General features: G+C 50.3%; 1 protein-coding gene across 6 annotated transcripts in view; it reads left to right on the top strand.

Annotated features, from left to right (window-relative positions):
• Window positions 1–23,432, top strand: part of DPF3 (double PHD fingers 3) — a 307,659-nt gene that overhangs the window by 19,469 nt on the left and 264,758 nt on the right. The window lies entirely within an intron of this gene.

Here is a 23,432-nt window from a genome sequence, read left to right as displayed (position 1 = left end):
AATGTCTGGCTCCTACACTGCCTAGATGGACGTGTCTGGACAACACACAAGTCAGGAAACGTCTCTGGCTTGCCCTGAGGCCTGGGGCCAGCAGCCCAGGCTCCTGGCCTCTCTCCTCTGGGCTCCGCGGCGGCCTTCCAAATTCCCAGGGAGAAAAAGCCCCTGGCCCCCCTTTTCTTTTGCCTTTGCCTTCCGTGTCTTGTTTCATTTCTGAACTCAGCGCTAAGCTGCCCCAAGGCCCTCTGAGCCCTGGAGAGAGGAAGGATCCACTTAAGGCTTATTGTCAGGGTGTGCGCCTCCAGCCTAGGGCCTCTTCTGACCCCTAGTCCCCTTCATCTGCTCCCCACTTCCATCTTCCCCTGTCCCCGTGGGTAACACCTTGATCAAAAGAGCATGGGAAAGGCACGGAGGGAAGAGTATTGTGGCTTTGTCCCCAGGGAGGGACATCCATGTCACACCCTGATCTCATGAATGCAGTAAGAGGGGCAGGGAAAGACGAGGGCAGGGCTTACACACGGCGCAGGGTGCACCTGTGAGAAGAGACCCAGGCCGCAGGAAGTGTGGTCTAGGCCCTGGGGCATCCGAGAAGCTGGGGGACATGGAGTGAGTTCTGTGGTTGGGATGTCAGCAAAGGTTTCCGTGGGCTCTGAGCCGAGCTTAGAAGGCAGGCTCAGTGGAGGTGAGGCTGGGGAGCCTCATACGGGAACCGGCTGTGCACAAAGTGAATGCATTTCATGTGTTCCTCAGAGACTGCCCTTCCTTTCCCAGCACGGGTAGGTCGGTGGGAGGCATATTTGGCTCGGTGGGAATTGGGGGGGTCCATGAAGAGACAGTAAAAACGGGAGAGGCTGCTGGGGCCAGATTGCTTTGAGTGGCACCCTGGTTTGGCAGCCAATTCCTGGGACACATTCAAACCCTGAAGGCCAAAACGAGGTCCCAGGGGCAGTTGGGCACTGTCACCCTTGTCCCCCAGTGGGGAGGACTCTCCCCGTCCAGTTGCCTGGGGGCCCTTGCTGGAGTGAGCTGTGAACCCTGTCAGATAGGAGGGGTCTTCAAAAAGTCTGTGGGGAATGAACATCATGAAAAACTGTGCATGGCTTTCAAAAAGTTTTTTTTTGCACCAAAATAAACTTACCTTTTACTTTTATTTCCCATGAGCTTTTCAATGTCCCTTCATCTAGGGCAGCCCTGGTTAGTGTCATTGTCAGATTTCCTAAGAGGGCAGAATTGCTGGGTGGAGCCCATTAAGGGGCAGATCCAAAGGTGGTCTTCCTTCCACGCTTTAGGCACCGCCCTTTTTCTTTCATAGCCATGACCACCACCACCACCAGTATACGATATAAAGATCAGTCCTCAGTGTAAATAAAACATACATATCCAGTGCAGGCAGAGAAACACAGATGTCGCTCCTTCTAGCTCAAAACCTGGTGTTGCACCGATGAGTTTCAGAGTTCAGTGGAGGAGAGTGAGGCCGCGGGTCTCTGAGGCCATATGATTCTCATGGGACCGAGGTGCTTCGTTCTGAAGGGAGTGCTTCCTCACTCCCACTCGGGCACACAGGTTCCATATCACCCATTCGGCTGTCTACTTGCATATGCGTGCCAACCACTCCTCCCTGCTGGAAGGCCTGGGCCAGGGAACTAATGTTCAGGGGAGGCTGGTGTCACCCGAGTCCTCAGAGTTCTCCGGAGCCTTGTGCTCTCATTTTCTCTCTTAAAAAAAAGTAAGAGGCAGAGAGAGAGAGAGAGAGAGAAAGCTCTTATCCACTGGTTCACTCCCCAGATGCCCATGATGGCCAGGGCTGGGCCAGGATGAAGCCTGGAATTCAGTCCAGGTCTCCCAGATTGGTGGCAGAGATCCAATTAGTTGAGCTATCACCGCTGACTTCCAGGGTCTGCATTAGCGGAAGGCTGGATTCAGGAGATGGAGCTGGAACCCTGCTACTCTGATGTGGGATGCGGGCGTCCTAACTGCTAGACCAGGTGTCTGCCCCATCCTTGCACTGTGTGTAAGTTGCTGTGTGACCCAGGGCTTGGGTGCAGGCTCTGAAGCCAAGGAGTCTGGATTCAAACTCAAACCTCATGATTTCGGGTCACATTGCTAACCTCTGTGCCTCAGTTTTCTCATGGGTAAAGTGGGAATGATGGTTTCTGTCTTTATAGGGTTGCTGGAAAAATTATGTAAGTTAGTACACATTGTTAGCTCTTGGAATTGAGGCCATGAACTCGCCAGTGTAGGGAGTGTGCTAATAAGGAGCAAGCTTTTGCCAACCCCACAGAGATCTTTGGCACAGTGAGTGGAGTTCAGTGGCAGTCCTTGCCACAAGCATGATGATGAGGGAGAGTAATTAAACAAGTTAGTGTATACAACATTCTTAAAAGAGTTGGCACACATGCAGGTGTGTCAACAAGTTTATGGAAAAACAGAATTAATCTAAGTTTATTTTGATGCAAAGCTTTTTTTAAGAGAGCTTTTATTTAATGAATATAAATTTCATAAGTGCAACTTTTGGATTATAGCAGTTCTTCCCCCCATACCTGCCCTCCCACTCCCAAACTGTCCCACTTCCTACTCCTTCTCCCATCCCATTCTAAATTAAGATTCACTTTAATTATCTTTATATACAGAAGATCAACTCTATACTAAGTAAAGATTTCAACAGTTTGCACCCACACAGACACACAAAGTATAAAGTACTGTTTGAAGACTAGTTTTACTGTTAATTCTCATAGTTCAACACATTAAGGACAGAGGTCCTACATGGGGAGCAAGTACACAGTGACTCCTGTTGTTGATTTAACAATTGACACTCTTATTTATGATGTCAGTGATGACGAAGGCTCTTGTCATGAGCTGCCAAGGCTATGGAAGCCTCTTGAGTCCACAAACTCCGACATTATTTAGACAGGGCCATAGTCAAAGTGGAAGTTCTCTTTTCCCTTCAGAGAAAGGTACCTCCTTCTTTGATGGCCCCTTCTTTCCACTGGGATCTCTCTCACAGAGATCTTTCATTTAGGTCATTTTTTTTGCCACAGTGTCTTAGCTTTCCACGCCTGAAATGCTCTCATGGACTTTTTAGCCAGATCGGAATGCCTTAAGGGCTGATTCTGAGGCCAGAGTGTTGTTTAGGGCATTTGTCATTCTATGAGTCTGCTGTGTGGCCCACTTCCCATGTTGGATTGTTATCTCCTTTTTAATTCTATCTATTATGATTAGCAGACAATTGGTCTTATTTATGTGATCCTTTTGACACTTAATTCTATCTTTATGATCAGTTATGAACTTGAATTGATCATTTTAACTAGTAAGATGGCATTGGTACCTGCCAATTTAATGGGATTTGGAGTCCCATGGCAAGTTTAAAAAAAAAAAAAATTTTTTTTGACAGAGTGGACAGTGAGAGAGAGAGACAGAGTGAAAGGTCTTCCTTTTTCCGTTGGTTCACCCCACAATGGCCGCTGTGGCTGGTGCACCATGCTGATCCGAAGCCAGGAGCCAGGTGCTTCTTCCTGGTCTCCCATGTGGGTGCAAGGCCCAAGCACTTGGGCCATCCTGCACTGCACTCCTGGGCCACAGCAGAAAACTGGACTGAAAGAGGAGCAACCGGGACAGAATCCGGCACCCCAACTGGGACTAGAACCTGGTGTGCCGGTGCTACAGGTGGAGGATTAGCCTATTGAGCCGTGGCACCGGCCCATGGCAAGTTTTTAGCTTTACTCTTAGGGGTAAGTCCGAGGGAATGTGATGCAAAGCTTTTTGATATCCATGCCTAGGTTTTTTTTTCCTGAATACACATTTCTATGAACTTAAGTTATTATTTTTTATTTTATTTTAAAGGCAGAGAGACAGAAATGGAGTGATTTTTTTTAAAGATTTATTTATTTATTTGAAAGACAGTTACAGAGAGGCAGAGGCAGAGGCAGAAAGAGAGAGAGAGAGAGAGAGAGAGAGGTCTTCTCTATGCTGATTCACTCCTCAATGGCCACAATGGCTGGACCTGGGCTGTTACAAAGCTAGGAGACAGGAGCTTCTTCTGTGTCTCCCATGCAGGTGCAGGGACCCAAGGACTTGGGCCATCTTCTACAGCTTTCCCAAGCCATAGAAGAGAGTTGGATCAGAAGTGGAGCAGTTGGGACTCCAGCTGGCACCCTGGCTTTCCAGGCCTGGGGTTTAACCCACTGCACCACAGCGCTGGCCTCACAGAGAAATCTTTCATCTGTCTCACTGCCCAGATGCCTGCAACAGCCAGGCCTGGGCCCAGCTGGACCGAAGCACAAGAATCAATCTGGGTGTTCCCATGGGTGGCAAGGACCCAAGTAGGAAACATTATCTGCTGCCTCCCAGGGTGTGCATTAGCAGGAAGCTGGATTGAAGCAGAGGAGCTGGGACTTGAACCAGGTGCTCTGATATGGGATACAGGCATCCCAAGCAGTATTATAACTGCAATGTCAAATGTCTGTGTTACCATGGACTTTTTTTTTTTTTTTTAAAGATTTATTTATTTATTTGAAAGAGTTACAGGGGATGGCGCTGTGGCACAGCGGGTTAACGCCCTGGCCTAAAGTGCCGGCATCCCATATGGGTGCCGGTTCGAGACCCAGCTGCTTCACTTCCAATCCAGCTCTCTGCTATGGCCTGGGAAAGCAGTAGAAAATGGCCCAGGTCCTTGAGATCCTGCACCCACGTGAGAGACCTGGAAGAAGCTCCTGGCTCCTGGCTTTGGCTTAGCTCTGGCAGCTGCTACCATCTGGGGAGTGAACCAGCAAATGGAAGATTTTCTCTGTGTCTGCCTCTCTGTAACTCTGCCTTTCAAGTAAAAATAAATAAATAAATAAATAAATCTATCTTTAAAATTTATTTGAAAGGCAGAGTTACAGAGAAGCAGAGAGAGAGGTCTTATATCTGCTGGCTCACTCCCCAAATGGCCGCAACAGCCTGATCTGGGCCGATCTGAAGCCAGGAGCTTCTTCTGGGTCTCCCACGCAGATACAGGGACCCAGGGATTTGAGTTATCTTCTACTGATTTCCCAGGCCATTGTAGAGAGCTGGATCGGAAGTGGAGAAGCTGGGACTTGAACCGGTGCCCATATGGGATACTGGCACTGCAGGTGGCAGTTTTACCCGCTACACCACCGTGCTGGCTCTGACCATGAACTTTCAAAAGACTCTTTGTGTGGATTTCAATTTTTTGTATAATAATTGCATTTTAATTAAATTTTCTGATAACTTTTAAAATATTTAAAAGAATTTATATATTTATTTAAGCAGCAGTGAGAGAGAGAGAGAGAGAGAGAAAGAAGAGAGAGACAGGCAGAGAGTCTGCTGGTATAATCCCCGAATGCCTGCAGTGAAGCCAGGATCTGGGAGCTCAGTCCAGGTCTCCTGCATGGGTGGTGGGAACCCAGTTACGTGAGCCATCGCTGCCGCCTCTGGGAAATGCTCTGTCAGGACGCTGGGTGAGGAGCTGGAGCCTGGTGTCAGCCCCAGGCACTCGGGTATGAGGCCTGGACACCTTCACTGGCGTCATAGCCAAGCAGCCAAACGCCCGCCCCTTTGTGAGCTTTTGGAAATAGCTCCGCATTGTCCTCCTTAGAGGCCTGCAGTGGTCCTGTTCTGCCATCTGTAAAGTGGAAAGGTGGAGCACCTGATTCCCATCTCAAGGAAAACGAAGTTAAATAGGAGAGATTCAGATGCTCGCAGAGGAAAGAAGTGTTAAGAATCTATGGCATTATTAATTTTTTTAAAAAATATTTATTTGAAAGGCAGAGTTACAGAGGGGCAGAGGCACAGAGAGAATTATTAATTTTTTTTTTTTTTTACTCCTAGAACAAGTGTGCTAGAAGGGAGTTTTTAAAAAGGTTTATTTTTTAGAATGGTAGAATGACTGAGAGAGAGGGAGAGACACACAAGGAGAGACAGATCCTCTATCTGCTGGTTCACTCCACAGATGGCTGCAATGGCCAGGGCTGGGCCAGGGGGAAGCCGAGAGCTAGGCTCTCCAGCACGGTCTCTCACGTGGCTGCAGGGCCCCAAGCACCTGGGCCGTCTTCTGCTGTTTTCCCAGGCGCATTAGCAGGGAGCTGGATGGGAAATGGAGCAGCCGGAGCACTGGCTTAATAGGCAGCACCACAGTGTTGGCTCCTAGAGGGGATTTTGAAAAGGATTTATCTAAAGGATGCTTTGTGTGGGGCCCAGGTAATTGCATCCAGTGTAACTGGAGCTGCTATTGGGCGCTTCTGAGAAAGAACAAGAGTTTCACAGGTGTCCCCACTTCACAGATGCAGATACACGGCACACCGATGCAGATACACGGCACACCGAGGTGCAGCGACTCTGAAACATGGTTAAACTGGTTCTAGCTTCCCTTTTTATTTTTATTTATTTTTTTTTTGACAGGCAGAGTGGACAGTGAGAGAGAGAGAGACAGAGAGAAAGGTCTTCCTTTGCCATTGGTTCACCCTCCAATGGCTGCCGCGGCCGGCGCGCTGTGGCCCGTGCACTGCGCTGATCCGAAGGCAGGAGCCAGGTACTTCTCCTGGTCTCCCATGGGGTGCAGGGCCCAAGTACTTGGGCCATCCTCCACTGCACTCCGGGGCCACAGCAGAGAGCTGGCCTGGAAGAGGGGCAACCGGGACTAGAACCCGGTGTGCCAGCACCGCAGGCGGAGGATTAGCCTAGTGAGCCGCAGCACCGGCCTCTAGCTTCCCTTTACCAGTGTCTCCTCCATGGTGGAGGAAGACTTCTAGGGCTTGGAGAAGCTCTGCCCCTCCCACAGCTACTAGAGGGCTAGGAAGTTCAGGGAGCGAGGCCTGTGTGTGTGTCTTCCGGGGTGGCAGGGTTCGGCAGGGGGCCCTGCACCCTCCTGTATCCGTTGGGTGCACACATGCGGGCAAGTCCCCAGGACGCGGTTTTGACAGGGAGGCCTCCCTGCTTTGCAAGAGGCATTCCAACCTCCAGAACTTCCAAACACCAGACCCCTGTGTTATTTTTAACTGTCCGCGTGGTATAATTGATGGTCCTCAATGGCCTCGTCGGAGACTCTAAACCCTGGCTTGTTTTGCATCCCTTGAATGGGCATGTGTCTGATAACCAAGCAGAGAAACACCTTGTTTTCTGAATTGCCTGTTCTAAATCTCCTGGCCCGCCCCCCATCTCTAGGGGGAAGCAAGCAAGCTCAAAGATAACCTGAGCTCGCCGTGTCTGTGGCTCCAGATGGGAGCGAGCGAGATTGTTTGTGCCTGTGACCTTCTCCTCCCCACCTCTCTCGCTGAGTCCCAAGAGTGCTGGACAAAGCCGCGTTTTCAGAGAGATAAAAGGCAGGCACTGAAGAGGTTGGCTCTCTCTCTCTCCCTCCTGGCCTCTTTTTCAGCCCCCACGTTTCCCAAGAGGTGAGCCACTTTCTCACTGTTCTCTGGGGACAGTCCCAGACAGATGCTCTTATTTAAGAGAGCATGGGGTCTTGGGGTGTCCCGTGACAGGTCGTCCTGTGACCGTGGAGAACATTTTCAATGGCCCGTGTCCTGGAGAAAGTGTGTCACCCCACCCTGGGAGCTTCTCCAGCTGGTCGCACTTCTCTTCTTGTCTGCTTGCTCCCACTACGTCCCAGCCACAGGGCACTAGGCATTCATCCTGCCTTAGCTGAGCACCTACAATGTGTTGGCCACTGTGGCCCTAGGGACCTAAAGCAACGTGGGCCTTATCTTCCTGGAACTTATGGTCTAGCTGAGGCTATGGCTGTTTATCATATAATTATGTCAAGGCTTTACCATGTCATCGTGCAGATAATTAAGTAAAGTGGGGTTTGTGTTGTGTCAAAAAGCCCAGGATGATATAAGTAAGAATAGGAGGAAGAGGAACCATTTCGGTTTCCTGCATGGAGGGAGAGTTTCCTTTTATTTTTTTTTTTTAAGATTTATTTATTTATTTGAAAGGCAGAGAGTTTCAGAGAGGCAGAGGCAGAGAGAGAGAGAGAAATCTTCCATCCTCTGGTTCACTCCCCAAATAGCCAGGAGCCAGGAGCTTCTTATGGGTCTCCTATGCAGGTGCAGGGGCCCAAGGACTTGGGCTATCTTCTTCTGCTTTCCCAGGCTATAGCAGAGAGCTGGATTGGAGGTGGAGCAGCCGGGACTTGAACTGGTGCCCATATGGGATGCCAGCACTGCAGGTGGCAGCTTTATCTGCTGTGCCACAGTGTTGGCCCCTGGAAAGTTTCCTTGAGGAGGAAATACTTCATCCCAGACAGAGGGTATCCAAAAGCCCTGTGGCATGTTGGGGGACCCAAGTAAGACCATGGTAATTAGAATACTAACACATGAATAATTCTAAAGACTGGGTACTTTTAAAAGATCGATTAATTTATTTGACAGGCAGAAAGAGAAGGAGGGGGGGGGGAGAGAGAGAAATGGGGAGTTTGGGCAAAGAGAGAGGGAGCTCCTGTCCACTGATTCACTCCACAAATGCCCATAGTGGCTGAGGCTGGGCCAGGGATGAAGCCTGGAGCTGGGAATGCAGTCCAGCTCTCCCATGTGGGTGGCAAGGACCCAAGTCCTTGAGCCATCAGCTCCAGACTCCCAGGGTGCACACTAGCAGGAAGCTGGTATTGAGAGCAGAGCTGGCACTCAAAGCCAGGCACTCTGATCGAAGATGTGACTGTCCCAAGCAGTATCTTAACTGCTGCACCAAAGGACTGCCCCCTTGATGAGTAATTCTAAAGACTGTGTACTTTATCCTAAGAGCTGTGGAAAGGTTCAAGTCAGAAAGTGACTTGATCCAGCTAACACTCTAAAACTTTCCCTGTGGCCAAGGGAGACTTTGCACGGAGCCTGAGCAGGATGAGGGAGTACTGGGAGAGGCTTTGCTGTGTACAGTGCAGACAATAAAATGAGGGGTGAGCACATGCGTGAAGGACAAGGTGTTAACCAGCGCAGACTTTAACAGCAGAGTGTTCCTTCCTTTTACCTGCTACCTTTCTTCCTTAAGTTTTTTTTTTTTTTTTAAATAATTTATTTTCATTGTATTTAAAAGGGAGAGAGACACCCAGAGAGAGTGATAAAGATTTTCCATCCACTGGTTCACTCTCCAAATGCCTGAAAGAGCTGGGACTGGGCCAGGCTGAAGCCGGGAGCCAGGAACTCAATCCAAGTTTTCCATGTGGGTGGCAGGGACCCAAGTATTTGAGCCATCACCTGCTGCGTCCCTGGGGGCACATGAGCAGGAAGCTGGATCAGAAGGAGGGGAGCCAGCACTTGAACCAGGCTCTCCCAGATGGGATGTGGGTATCTCGAGTGACAACTTAAGTCCTGTGCCACCTGCCCGGCCCCCTTTTCCCTTTAGTTCTCCCCCCACGTGGTAGTTTAAATGAACTGACACCATGTTCCCATCCCTGGGAGTTCTTACTGCTGGGGGTTGGTTGGTTTTCTTCCCAAGCAGGTTGAGCAGTCTGCCTCCCTCTGCTGTCCCTTGCTGTTGGCTCCAAGTGTTCCCCGGGGTCTCCCAGGCACGGCCTGCGCTGACCTCCTGGGGGACTCTGACGGCTGGAAAGAGAGATTTCTAGACCTCATCTGGACTGCAGGATCAGAATCTGTGGGGGCAAGGCCATGCCATCAGGTTCTTGTACAAGTGCTGGGGGGTTTGCATACACGGTCCTTCCCAGCCGCCTGCACGCAGCAGCAATGACAACGGTGCTGAGGCGTGTGGAGGGCGGTGGGGGAGGCTCGTGCTTTTGAGTCGCTTGGAATAACGCAGTGCCGCAGCCGAGGGCCCGTGGAACGTGGGTATCCTGCTTGGCAGAGTTACAGTGTGCTGCAGTTGGTGGCAGGAGAGGCTCAAAGCCAAGTGTGACTCAAACACAGCGGGCCGTCCATGTCTGCATTTCCACATTCATGGACTCAACCAACCGTTGATGGGAGACACTCAGAAGACATTTGTGCTGGACGGGTACAGAACTTTTCCCCTGTCATTATTCCCTAAACAATAGAGTGTGACAGCTATTTACTTAGCATTTGTGTTGCATGAGGTGTTACAAGAAACCTCGAGACTTGATGTGTACAGTAGCTGTAGGAAGGTTACGTACCACTACTGTGCCGCTTTGTATAAGGAACTCCAGCATCTGCGGATGTTGATATCTGTGGGGTGCATGTCCTGGAGCCCACCCTGCAGACACCGAGGGACAGTTCTACCCCACTTGGCCCCTCTTCTTTCACACCTGTTTTCTCTGGTGTGGGAAAAAAAATCAGTACCTTTTTGGGGGCTCACGACACCCATCTGAAAAATGGGAATCCAGTTACTCCTTGACAGTGTGGAATCAGGTGGGCTTAGTCTGTTACTATAACTTCATTATGGAAGGTGATGCGCCCCTGCACAGGTAAGCAGGAGAGCCCGGAGAACTGTGTGTGCCCATTGCACACGGAGCTGTGGGATGAAGGCATCGCTCCACTTACTCAGACTGAGCCCTGTGGCTCTCTTGTGTTTTCACTCTCTGAGAGACCCTTGAGAGGAGAAGCAGGCAGAGGAAGAGAGACCTGTCTCTATTTCAAAGTGACCCTGGGTGCTATTGACCAGAGAGAGAGAAAGTTCTTTTGATGCACCTGTTCCTGCACTAGTACCGTGCGTAGGCAGAGCCAGGGCTTGCAATGACAGCTCTAGAAAATGCTGTAGAGACCACTATTGGGATGCATTGAGTTGAACCACTGCTTGCAATGCCAACATCTCAGATCACAGTGCTGGTTTGAGTACTGGCTGCTCTGCTTCCAATCCAGCGCTCTGCTAATGTGCCTGGGAAGGTGGCAGAAATACTTGGGCCCCTGCCTGGATGCAGTTCCTGGCTCCTGGCTTTGGCCTGGCGCAGTCAGGGTGTTGTGGCCATTTGAGGAATGAATCAGCAGATGGAAGATCTCTCAATCTCTTCTTTCTGTCATTCTGCCATTGAAATCAATCAATATTTATTTATTTATTTTGACAGGCAGAGTGGACAGTGAGAGAGAGAGAGACAGAGTGAAAGGTCTTCCTTTTTCCGTTGGTTCACCCCTCAATGGCCACTGCAGCCGGCACGCTGCGGGCGGCGCACCGTGCTGATCTGAAGGCGGGAGCCAGGTGCTTCTCCTGGTCTCCCATGCAGGTGCAGAGCCCAAGGACTTGGGCCAGCCTGCACTGCACTCCCAGGCCACAGCAGAGAGCTGGACTGGAAGAGGAGCAACCGGGACAGAATCCGGTGCCCCAACCGGGACTAGAACCCGGTGTGCTGGCGCTGTAGGTGGAAGATTAGCCTATTGAGCTGCGGCACCGGCCAGAATCAATCAATCTTAAAAATAAAAGAGAGAGCACTGTGATCTCCATGGCTGTGTAGGCCTGAGAAGGTCTTGCATGGTCCTAAGGCCTCACTCAGCCAACGAAAAGTGGGGCTGAGCCGGGGGTCCAGGGCCCCAGGTAGTGCAGCCCTGCCTTCCTTAGAGGTCACAGAAGGTCTTGGCAGTTTCTGCTCTTGTGTTTTCCAGCATGCAGCTGCCGGAGACAGAACTGTGAAAAGCTGTCTAGAGCTCCCGTGGTTGAAAGACCAGCATTTGGCCACTTTGGCCTTTGCCTCCTCTTTGGGAAAAAGCCCTTGGCTGCATGTCTCCTGCACAGGCTAGAAAAGAACACACTTAGGAGCCCCAGTGGGGCTGGGCCACCTGCTCAGCCTCGCTTTGTTCTGCTGTCCTCAGAGTCGAGAAGCTCCAAGGCAGCATGCGACACAGTCATGGTTCAGACAGTGGGTACAGTAGAATTTCAGGGAAGGAAGAAATCAGCTTCACTGGCCAGCTTCATGGAGGAGGCAGGGCTCAGAGGGCCTTGACTGATGGGGGAGATGACGGAGCGGATGAGAGAGAAACCATGTGTCAGCACAGCACATCACCCAGAGGTTATGTAGCACCTCCTCGGGCAGAAGTCTCTGGTACGATTTCTGTTCTCCAGAAACTTCCTGTCTAGTTGGGGGAACAAGAGGTATGTTGAATACCAATATCAGTGTAAGACTGTAAGATACACGTTGACGTTTTAAAAAAGATTCATTTATTTATATGAAAGAGTTAGAGAGAGGGAGAGAGAGAGGCAGGGACTGAGAGAGATCATCCGTCTGCTGGTTCACTCTTCAGATGGCTGCAATGGCAAGTGCTGGGCCACCCAGGAGCCTCATCCGGGTCACCCATGTGAGTGACAGCAGCCCTCTTCTGCTGCTTTTCCCAGGCCGTTAACGGGGAACTGGATCAGAGATGGAGAGTCTGGGACGTGAACTGGCACCCATATGGGATGCTGATATTGCAGGTGTTATACCACAATGCCGCCCCCTAAGCTGATTTTTGAAATAAGCCCAAGGAGGCATGCAGTGGACACCAGGAGATGAATTACAAGGTGGAACATAGTAATAGTATTGATGGCCAAGGCCTTGTGTGTGGCTGTGTGCCGGATCCTGCAGTACCTGCTTCATGGTGGCCTTTTACATGAATACACACAACTGTTCCAGCCACCATCTCTTGACCACCTATGCTTTGCTCCACACAGGATGCCTTACATGGTCATTTACCTACTGTCCCTCTAGCACTCCTGTGAAGCAGGTAGTATTCACTCTTTGAAAGATGGGAACCGTCCAAGGAGTCTAAGCAGCTTGCCCAAGACCCCAGAGCTGGAAGAAGTGGAGTTGCCTTGTGGACCTGCATCTGTCTTTTCAGAAGGACGGCTTGGGCTCAAAAAGGCGCAGTGAGAGCACCAGGCAGCCTGGGTGGTTGGGAGACAGGATGGGCAGGTCTTGAAAGGCCTGGTTATAAACGCATTTGGCCTGACGGTTAAGACACCTGCATCCCATACTGTAGTACCTGGGCTGGATACGCGGCTCCAGCGCCTGACTCCAGCTTCCTGCCACTGCAGATCCTGGGAGGCAGTGGTGATGGCTCAAGTGATTGGGCTCCTGCCACTGACACGGAAAACCTGAGTTCCCAGCGCCTGGTTTCAGCACCAGCCAGGGGGCATTATGAGCATTTGTGGGGGAGTGAACCAGTGGATGGGTTTGTTCTTTCTGTCTCTCTACCTCTCGAATGAAAAGATCAGCATGCAACATTAAAACACCTGTGGAAAGTTTGGCGCCAATCCCTGTAGGTCGTGGTGAGTTATTTAAGGTTTGGCAGGATGGACGCTGGGTGTGATTAATTTGCAGGATGTCTTGAGCTGGGAGGCTGCAGCAGGAGCATGGAATGAAGATGCCGGGATCTACCGGAGGGGCGGCGGGGGGAATGTGCCTGGTCAATCCAAGTAATGAAAACCCTCACAGCCCATCAAACTTAATTAAAATCAAATAAACGCGCCGACAAACCCATCTTATCCCAAGGAGGGGGAGAGAGAGAGCCCAGAGCAGTGCAGGGCCTTCATGCTGGTTTCCATCTAGCCACGGCGGTATGTGGTGTTGGTAACGTACGCACACGCATTGACTGGGTCTCCTACCCCCTTATGGGTTCAGCCCCCAGTGAGGTCCCTGGTGCCCCGTGGCAGTCTCCTCTCTTACCGCTTTCCACGGCTTCCCTACGGCAGTCGCTCCCATATATTTCTATTTACCAGAAATCTCTTTCCCTCTGCTCGCTATCAGCAGATGATCTCACCCCAGACTGGTTCAAGAAAACCGAAGCCATGCAGCAGGAACTTCCCTGGCATCACTGTTCTCTCTGCCTTGTGGAGGCAAAAGCCGCCTCTTCAGAAGGTCCTGCTCTGTCCACCTCATCTGATGATGTCCTTGCATAGTTCCCATCATCATGGCTTCTCTCCGTCAGCCTGCATACAATATCAGAAAATGGCTTTATGTGTCTGTTGGCTGGCCTGTCTTTTGTCTGCCTTTCCTTTTGGAACATAAATTTCATGTGAGCCCAGACCCTGCCTGCCTTGGGCGCTGTAGCCTGCGCACAGGAGGTGTTTGGGGCATGTGAAAGCCCCTGGGCTGTCATGGCCATGGTTCAATCTGCATCTCTTATCCTGACTATATGACTGCCTGGCGTCCCCATTCAACCTTACAACTTTCTTCTTTTTCTATTTTATCTGAGGGAGGGAGGGAGGGGGGAGGGAGAGGGAGAGGGAGAGGAGGAGAAACTCCCACTGGTTTACCCCTCATATGCCTGCAAAAACCAGGACTGGGATGGGCTGAAGTTGGCGCCAGTCACTTAATCCAAGTCCCTCAAATCGGTGGCAGGGACCCACCTACTTGAGATGTCATCATTGCCCTGATGGGTGTGTGTTGGCTGGAAGCTGGGGTTAAGAGCAAGAGCTGAGAATTGAACCCAGGCACTCCGATAGGGCATGCTGGCGTAGTCATCGGCATCCTAACTGCTAGGCCAAATGCCTGCCCCAGACTTTTTCTTCAATGAATTTATCTTCTTTCCTGAAAGCCGCAGTTCTCCTGGAGGCTGACTGTTGTCTAAGCAAAAGTCTCAGGGTCATCTCTGGCTCCTCCCATCCCTACCCCCACTTATACTTAGTCCCGAGTCTTGTTGACTTAACCTTGGTCATGTCTCTGGACTCTGTCCCCACCTCCATTCACCTCTCGTTCAGGCCATAGAATGGTTCCTAAGGACACTGGCCAGAGCTTCCTATTGGAGTTCCAGCCTGCAGTGTCCCTCCCCACAGGGAGAACTTTGCATGGTCAGTTTCTTTATACCTTCAGCAGCTCCTACTGGTTACAGAGTCCATCCGTCTGTCCACCCATCTATCTGTGCACCCATCCAACCACTGTTTACTGAGCACCAACTCTGTGCAGTGCCCTGTGAGATACTTGGCTACAGAGCTGAGCGCATAGTCTTTGCTCTCATTAAGCTCCCACTGTGTGTCAGGTTGGGGCTACATCGGTCCTTGAAACAAAGTCCCTGTCCTGGGACTTACTGGTGGAGGAGGCCAAGAGTGGCCAAATACACAAGTGTAGCTGCTACGGAGGAAAATCCAGTGAGGGAAGGGACCCCGCTCTGGGCTTGTCCCCTGATAGAGGGCTCCACTGATTGAGCGGAGAGCAGCTGCACGGGAGGGGGCACGTGCAGGTAGTTGGTGGGTGGAGCATTCCAAGTAGATGGAGCAGCTGCTGCCCTGGGCCCAGGGCTCCTGGCAGGAGTGCGCTCCGGGGAGTGGAGGGATGCACTGGAGGGAGGGATCTGTTTTACCTGGACGGTCCAGGAGCCCTTCTCGGAGAACCCGACCTCACAGCCCAACCTCCCATTCCACGGCCTTCCCTTGGGCTGGGAGCCTGAATCATGCTTGCCTGCGGGCTCCCCAGGCCATTGCTCCTGGGACATGCCTGCCAGGACTTCCGTCCCCGACCCCTTGGCCCTTACCTGAGGCGCTCTTCTGGTTTCTACTCAGCCTTTAAGGCCTGAGCTGTCTGGAGGCAGAGCCATCTCCCTTGGTGTGCAGGTCCTGCCCTGCCTACTTCATGCTAGTGGCCACTGAGCACGGTGACTTCCGGTGAGTGGCACCTGTGCCGGGTACCTCCCGCTGCCAGAGCTCCCTGGGCGATGGGGTCCGAGTCTGCCGGGCACCCGTTACATAGGAGGTTCAGTGCACACTGAAAGCGAATGCCTTCGGAAAATGCCGCATCTTGTTACCTGGCCACTCGATCTAGACATGCAGAAACACACGTGCCCCTTTTCTGCACATCAGCGGCTTTTTCCGAGTCCTGCGATTCCCAGTGAGAGCAACAAGGTCATGAAATTAATTTGTCACTCCGGTGCCAGCTTCCCTCAGCTGACTCGTGGCCTGAGAAGGAGTTCTTAGACATGTGTTTCTCATCTATGTGCTAATTTCTCTTCCCTTTCTCAGTAATCGTCTCTTCCCTGCAAACTTGTGGGTGGTAACGGCCTTCAGGTCGGGGCTCCCCACTCCGGCATCCGCTGAGCAGATGTTTTCCAGCTTTGGCCGCGAGGAGGAGAGGAGTTCCTTGAATTAGCGAGGGGGGTAGGCATTGGGAATGCAGTGAGCTTTCCTTCTCTCTTGCAATGCGTGAGAGCGTATTTGCTTACTTGAGAAAGGCCTAAGTGAAAATATGCATATATATGCAATATATATGTATATATATTTGTATATTGCTATGGACATCTTTAAGGAACTCTGATTTTTTTTTCTTTCCTGATAGGGATAATATTTCCAGGTGTCCTGGGACTATTAATTATTTATTAATTAGATTAATTTATTAATTTGATAAATATCTATTGTGTACCCAGGTCTATTCTGGGTGCTGGACATACAGCAGTGAAAAAAATGGGCACAATTCTTGTTCTCATAGAGCTTACATTCTAGTGGGGGTACCCAGACGATGATCTAAGCAAATCAATGAGAAGGTGCGAAGTCTGTGGAAGTAACCGAAGAAGGGGCTTGAGACACAGAGGGTTTAAAACAAATTTCTCACTGATTTAATTTGTTTGAAAGGGAGAGTGAACAAGAGTGAGCAATAGCCCCTGTCTGCTGGTTTACTCTCTCAGTGCCTGCAGTGGTAAGGGCTGGGCCAGGCTGAAGCTAGGAGCCTGAGTCTCCTATGTAGTGGCAGGGACCCTACGACTTAAGCCATCACCTGCTGCCTCCCATGGTGCACAGCTGGAATCGAGCAGAGCTGGGACTTGAACCCAGGCCCTCTGATATGGGATGCAGTTTTCTAAAACAGCATTTTAACTGTGGGCCAAACCGGAGGGGAAGAAAAAAAGGCAGGGAGGAGGGTAACAGGGAGGGGAGGGGAGGGAGAGAGGGAGGGAGGAAGGGAATATCATTATGTTCTTAGAATTGTATCTTCAAAGCACACTGAGTGTTAAAAACTAATCTAAAACAAACAAACAAACAAAAAAACAAAAAACCAAAACCAAACCTGAGGGGAAGGACAAAGTTATGTGGCAGAGGAGCCAGTGGGTTAAGCCGCTGCCTGTTGCATTGGAATCCTGTATGGGCCCCAGTTCGAGTCTCCACTGCTCCACTTCTGATCCAGCTCTCTGCTGTGGCCTGGGAAGGCAGTGGAAGATGGTCCAAGTGCTTGGGCCCCTGTACCCGCGTGGGAGACCCAGAAGAAGCTCCTGGATCCTGGCTTCTGCCTGACCCAGCCCTGGCTGTTGTGGCCATTTGGGGAGTGAACCAGCAGATGGAGGATCTCTCTGTAACTCTGCCTTTCAGATAAATAAATAAATGTTGAGACCCCAGTGAGAAGTGATATTTGAGGGTCATCTTATAGAAGGGAATTCAAGGCAGAGGGAATAACAAGTGCAAATGTCCTGGGGTGAAAGTGTGGCTGATGTTTTGAGGAGCAGCAAGATGGCTAGTGTGACGGGAGCAAGGTGAGTGGGAGCGGGAGAGGAGCAGGATTTTGCCTCATCTTTGGAGTTGGGAACCCACGGGAGGGTTTAAACAGCATCACCTTGCCTGCTTGGTGAGAGGAGGTGGAGGAGGCAGGGGCAGGGCCGAGAGGCCAGAAAGGAAGCAGTGGCTGGACCAGAGCGGTAGCAGTGAAGGCATTGAGGAGCAGCTGAGTCTATTTGGAGGGTAGAGATGACGGGGTCTATGAGGAGTTGGAGGTGCAGCCCGGCAGCACTAGCAGCATCAGGCATGACGCTGAAGTCTGGTGTGAGCAAGTGGAGGTGAAGAGAGGAACTGCTGGGGGCAGCAGGTGTGCGCGGGCTTCGCAGTGCACTTGGAAAGCTTGCGATGCCAGCTGCATGTCCAGGTGGGGATGGCCCACTGGTGGCTGAGTCTCCACCCAGGGGTCAGGGCCCTGGCCAGGGGACCTTGCTGGGACCAGGGGCAAACTGACTGCTCTAATGGCACAGGGAGCTATCTCGGGGCATGTGCCATGGAGCTTAATGAAAGAAACAGATTCTTAAAGCGTGTTGATTCAAGGAATGTGAACTAGCAGCAGCTATATATGGGGCATTGTGCTAGCTGCTGAGGGTACATTTCAAGAGCAGGACTGAAATGGTTTGCTCTCCCAGAGCCTGTGGTCCGTGGGGGAAAGTACGGGAAACACACGTTCTTATTAGAACTCTGTAATCCACAGCTAGTCTACAAGAGACCTTGTATCTTGATATAGCTTGATGAATGAATTAAAAAGTTGAGACACTCTATTTCCATTATTGTGATACAGCAAGACAGCTGGAAAATGTGTGTGTGTGTTTTGCACACAGTTTTTTTTGGGGGGCCAAGAAAGGTGATCGGGAGGTCTCTGTGCACTGAGCGCCGGCGTTACTTGGATTCACCAGCAAGGCTGTGTTCCTCTATCAAGCATCCGTATCAGAGGCTACTACCTATGTTATGAAGTCATATAAGTTATCCACAGAAGGGGAATTTTGTTCTCAAAATTGCTACAGTTGGGGCTGGCACTGTGGCCTAGTGGGTAAAGCTGCCACCTGCAGTGCCAGCATCCATATGGGCACCGGTTCAAGTCCCGGCTGCTCCACTCTGGTCCAGCTCTCTGCTGTGGCCTGAGAAAGCAGTGGAGGATGGCCCAAGAGGTTGGGCCCCTGCACTCACGTGGGAGACCCGGAGAAGCTCCTGGCTCTTGGATTTGGATCAGCCCAGTTCTGGCCATTGAGGCCATCTTGAGAGTGAACTAGCAGATATAAGACCTCTCACTCTCTCTGCCTCTGCCTCTCTGTAACTCTGCCTTTCAAATAAATAGATTAATCTTTAAAAACAAAACCTGCTACAGTCATGTATGCTAGTAAAACATCACCTAATTCATCTTCAAAAGTGAGTGAGAGGGAATAGGTGTGTAGCCTAATAGTTATTGCCCCTTTATCACGTCTGAGTGCCTGGGTTTGATTGCTGCCTCTGGCTCATGACTCCAGCTTCCTGCTAATGCAGCCCCTGGGAGACAGTAGTGATGGCTTAAGCACTTGGGTTCTAGCTCCCTACTAATATACCTGGGAAAGCAACAAAGAACGGCCCGAGTGCTTGGGCCCCTGTATCTACATGGGAGACTCGGATGGAGCTCTTGGATTTTGGCTTCAGCCTGGCCAACCCTGGCCATTGCAACCGTCCGGGGGTGGGGGTGAACCAATGGATGGAGGGTCTCTCTTTGTCTAGCCCCCACCCACCACCCCCTGCCTTTCAAGTTAATAAAATAAATCTTTAAAACAAGAAAAAAACTTGGGTTCCTTGTCATCCAGGATTGCATTCCTGGCTCCCTGGCTTCAGACCTGGCTGTTGCAGGCATCCAAGAGTGAACCAGTAGATGTGTGCTATCTCTCTCTGCATCTAAAATAAATAAATAAATAAGACAATTAAAAAGAGTGAGAAGTATGTATGCAACATACTGAGACAGGATATGTACAACACAAAGAGAGCTAGGAGTTTGAATTAATGGTGACTACATATGACCTTGAGCAAATGATTTAGGGGTTGGTGCTGTGGCTCAGCAGGTTAACGCCCTGGCCTGCAGTGCAGGCATCCCATATGGGCACTGGTTCGAGACCCAGCTGCTCCACTTCCTGCCCAGCTCTCTGCTGTGGCCTAGGAAAGCAGTAGAAGATGGCCCAAGTCCTTGGGCCCCTGCACCCACATGGAAGACCCAGAGGAAGCTCCTGGCTGCTAGCTTCAGATCAGTGCAGCTCCGGCCGATGTGGCCAAGTGGGAAGTGAACCATCTCCAGGTTACTTATAACACTTAATACAATATAAATGCTATATAACTGGTTGCTATACTGTATTATTTAAGGAATAATGAAAAGTAAAATTGTGTACATATTCAGTACAGATGCAACCATTGTAGGCCTAACTATATGGTACACGAATGGGATTTGAGATGAGTGATGCTTGGACAGTGAGTGCTGGAGGGAAACTGATAACCTGTGACGTGGTGGGGGCTGAGCAGGGTGTGCCTGCTTGTTACTGCATCGTGTGGATTTTGTGCAGGGCTCTGTGCATGGCAAAGTCAAGTTCTGCTTTTTGGATTTTTTTTCCCTCAAATTTCTTTTTATCTGTAGTTGGTTGAATCTATGGATGTGAACCCTTAGGTATAGAGGCCCAGCTGTCTAGTCAAGAGAGCACAGGCACACTCACATATATAGGCACACAGACAGAGGGAGGGAGGGAGGGATGGTGGGGGGGGGAGAGAAGGAGAGATGGGTGGTCAGATGGACAGATCATGGACAGGTGATGGGGAGCGGGCATGCAGAGAATAACAGGAAGGAGAGAAAGGAAGTGCAGGTGTGGTGGTGACAGGTGAAGGAGAAAACAGGTGAAAGGGGTTGCTGCACTCTGCTGGGGAGCTGATACCGTCTGAAGCTGGAAAGTCAAGAAAGAACAGCTGAAAACGTTCTTTAGAGCTGTGTGAAGAAAGATCAGAGAGCCGGTGCCGTGGCTCAACAGGCTAATCCTCCGCCTAGTGGCGCCGGCACACTGGGTTCTAGCCCCGATCGGGGTGCCAGATTCTGTCCCGGTTGCCCCTCTTCCAGGCCAGCTCTCTGCTATGGCCGGGAGTGCAGTGGAGGATGGCCCAAGTGCTTGGGCCCTGCACCCCATGGGAGACCAGGAGAAGCACCTGGCTCCTGGCTTCGGATCAGCGCAGTGCTATCCACTGTCCACTCTGCCTGTCAAAAAAAAAAAAAAAAAAAAAAAGAAGGAGATCAGAGTACTCAGTTGTGAGAATTGAACTGCAACGGACCATTATTTTGTATAACACATAACACTCACTGAATTTAAAACATTAAGAAAAATTAAAATGAAGCAAAGGCAAATAACACATGGGTAAGAAATGGGTGAGCATGGCAGCAAAGTTATAGACTCCCAACAGGAGTGTGTCCCTGGGTGGGCGTGGCATGGTGATGCCCCCTGCCTCCATCTGCTCCCAAGGGGAACCTACATCACTTTGGCATTTGAGATCTGTGACACAGAGAACTGAATTGGGGTGGTTGGGTGGCAACAGATGATGGATTTCAGGTTGCAGTTCCTTTATTTGGGCACAAACCCAAGTGATTCAGAGATGCTTAGAGAACATGAAATACTTCAAAGAGTTCATAGAAAAATGAAATTGAAAGCTAAGTTTATTTTGATGCACAGAATTTGAAATCCATACAGGTGTTGGTTGAGGGCATGAGGGAAGCACCCCCCCCCCGCCCCGCCCAGCCACACACACACAGTGGACACAGGCTGACTTTGAACAGAGTGTGTGGGAGTATTGCTCAGGTCCATAACCAGTGTCCCTGGGCAAGGGTGAGTAGGACGGTCCATTTGCACGGCCCGGGTGTCCAAATGGACCAACAGACTGGACATGTGATTCTAGAAGGTTCAGGGGATGGTCTGGGTGTGGGAGGAAGCTGCGGAGAACAAATGAAGTTAACTGTGCTGGTCAAAGAGAAGAGGAAGCCAGGGGCTGGGCAAAGCCTGGGTAAAAAGGCTCCAACTGGTGCTGAGCTTGGCTTTGGGGAAACACTGCTTCCCTGTTGGCCTTGCAAAGCAGTTCCTTTTTTACTGTATAATATGGAAAATTTCACACTCATACAGTGGGTATTCAATAAGTTTGTGGAAATCGGTATTATGAAAAAGCTATGCATGGATTTCCACTTATTTTTGCACCAAAATAAACTTACTTTTTAATTCCATTTCCCATGAACTTTTTTTTTTAACATTTATTTATTTGAGAAGCAGAGTTAATAGAGAGAGGGAGAGACAGAGAGAGAGAGGTCTTCCATTGCTGGTTCATTCTCCAAATGGCTGTAGCAGTCAGAGATGGATGGGCTGATCTGAAGCCAGGAGCCAGGAACTTCTTCGGGGTCTCCCATGTGGATGCAGGGGCCCACGGACTTGGGCCAGCTTCCACACTGGTTTCCCAGGCCACAGCAGAAAGTTGGATAGGAAGTGGAGCAGAAAGCTGGCTTGGAAGAGGAGCAGCCGGGACTTGAACCAATGCCCATATGGGATGCTGGCACCACAGGTGGAGACTGAGCATACTGCACTACAGCGCCAGCCCCTCCCATAAGCCCATGAACTTTTTACACTTGAACTTAGCCAAAAGGCTGAGAAGCGATGCCATGAACTTTTTGAAGTACCTTGCGTAGTGGTGGACTTTGATATCACTCAGTTCAGCAATTAGCAGCTTATAGCCATCTTGGCTGATGACCCACGCCTTTCCTGCCTCATTGGGGATTACTTTGACATAAACCTCAGACATACTGATTGTCAATATTTCAGTATGTATCTGTAAAAACGAATTCTTTTTCAAAAAAAATCATCTGAGTTAATAATTCCTTAATGCTATCATATATCCAGTTGATGTTGAAATATGTTTGTGTGTGTATATGAAGGTACTGCAACAAGTTCATGGAAAATGGAATTATAAGTTTATTTTGGAGCAAAAAATTTTGGAATTTATGCATATTGAGGGTGTTACAAAAGCTCATTAAAATGCATATTATAAAAAATGTGCATGGATTTCAAATTTTTTTGCAGCAAAGTAAACCCATCTTAATTCCACCTCTCCATGAACTTTATGACATAGCCTTGTGGGGAGCAACTCAGACTAGACTAAGTTACTGGAATTAAGACTTATTTTATGCATCTGCTCTCCCACAATATGGCGCTGGGAGAGGAGGAAACAGCTTCTACACAGCTGCCTCCAGTTCAACCAATAAACTGTGGGACCTGCTCCTGATTGGAGGAGAGCAGCGTACTCGGCATGTGGGTAGCAGAGTTGGGATTGGTGGAAGAGGACTGTAAAGGAGGAGAGAGACAACATACACCAGGAACATCTAAGAGGAACACCTATGCAGCCCCCGAGAGAGCCGGCCGGCGGTGTGCCGCTCCCCCGCGGAAGTGGGGAAAGTGGCTAGGGGGAACCGCCCTTCCACGGAGGTGGAAGGGTCGGTAGCCAACCCGGGAAGAACCAGCAGCAAACCCGGGGAGGGCCGAGCAGACAAAAGAACAGCGCAGGGTCCTGTGTCGTTCCTCCACGAAGACAGGGAGCGACATAATGGTGCCGTGACTCGGATATGAAGCCTAGGCAGGATCCTGTGTCGTTCCTCCATGAAGAGGGGGAGCGACATAGCCTCGTATGTAGTATACATGTAGATATATATATATACACACACACAGTGCTATTTAGCAGTTTTTTAAAAAGAATTTATTTATTTGAAAGAATTACAGAGAAGTAGAGAGAGAGAGAGGCCTTCCATATGCTGGTTCACTCCCTAAATGGCTGTAATGGCCAGAGCTGGGCCAATCCGAAGCCAGGAGCCAGGAGATTCTTCTGGGTCTCCCACGCGGCTATAGGGGTCCAAGGACTTGGGCCATCTTCTACTGCTTTCCCAGGCCATAGTAGAGAGCTGGATCGGAAGTGGAGCGACCAGTACTCGAACTGGTGCCCATATGGGATGCCGATGCTTAAAATGCCTGTTTTAGTAAGATATGAAGTATGTTTGTTACTAAAATTTCCAGCAACACAAAAAAGTAAGAGAAATATTACCC

The sequence above is a fragment of the Oryctolagus cuniculus genome, chromosome 20 (assembly GCF_051225735.1).
Source record: "Oryctolagus cuniculus isolate XC-2025 breed Fujian yellow rabbit chromosome 20, ASM5122573v1, whole genome shotgun sequence".
Classification (NCBI taxonomy): Eukaryota; Metazoa; Chordata; class Mammalia; order Lagomorpha; family Leporidae; genus Oryctolagus; species Oryctolagus cuniculus.
The sequence above is the reverse complement of the archived record's forward strand: the minus strand, read 5'-3'. Positions and strand labels throughout refer to the sequence as shown.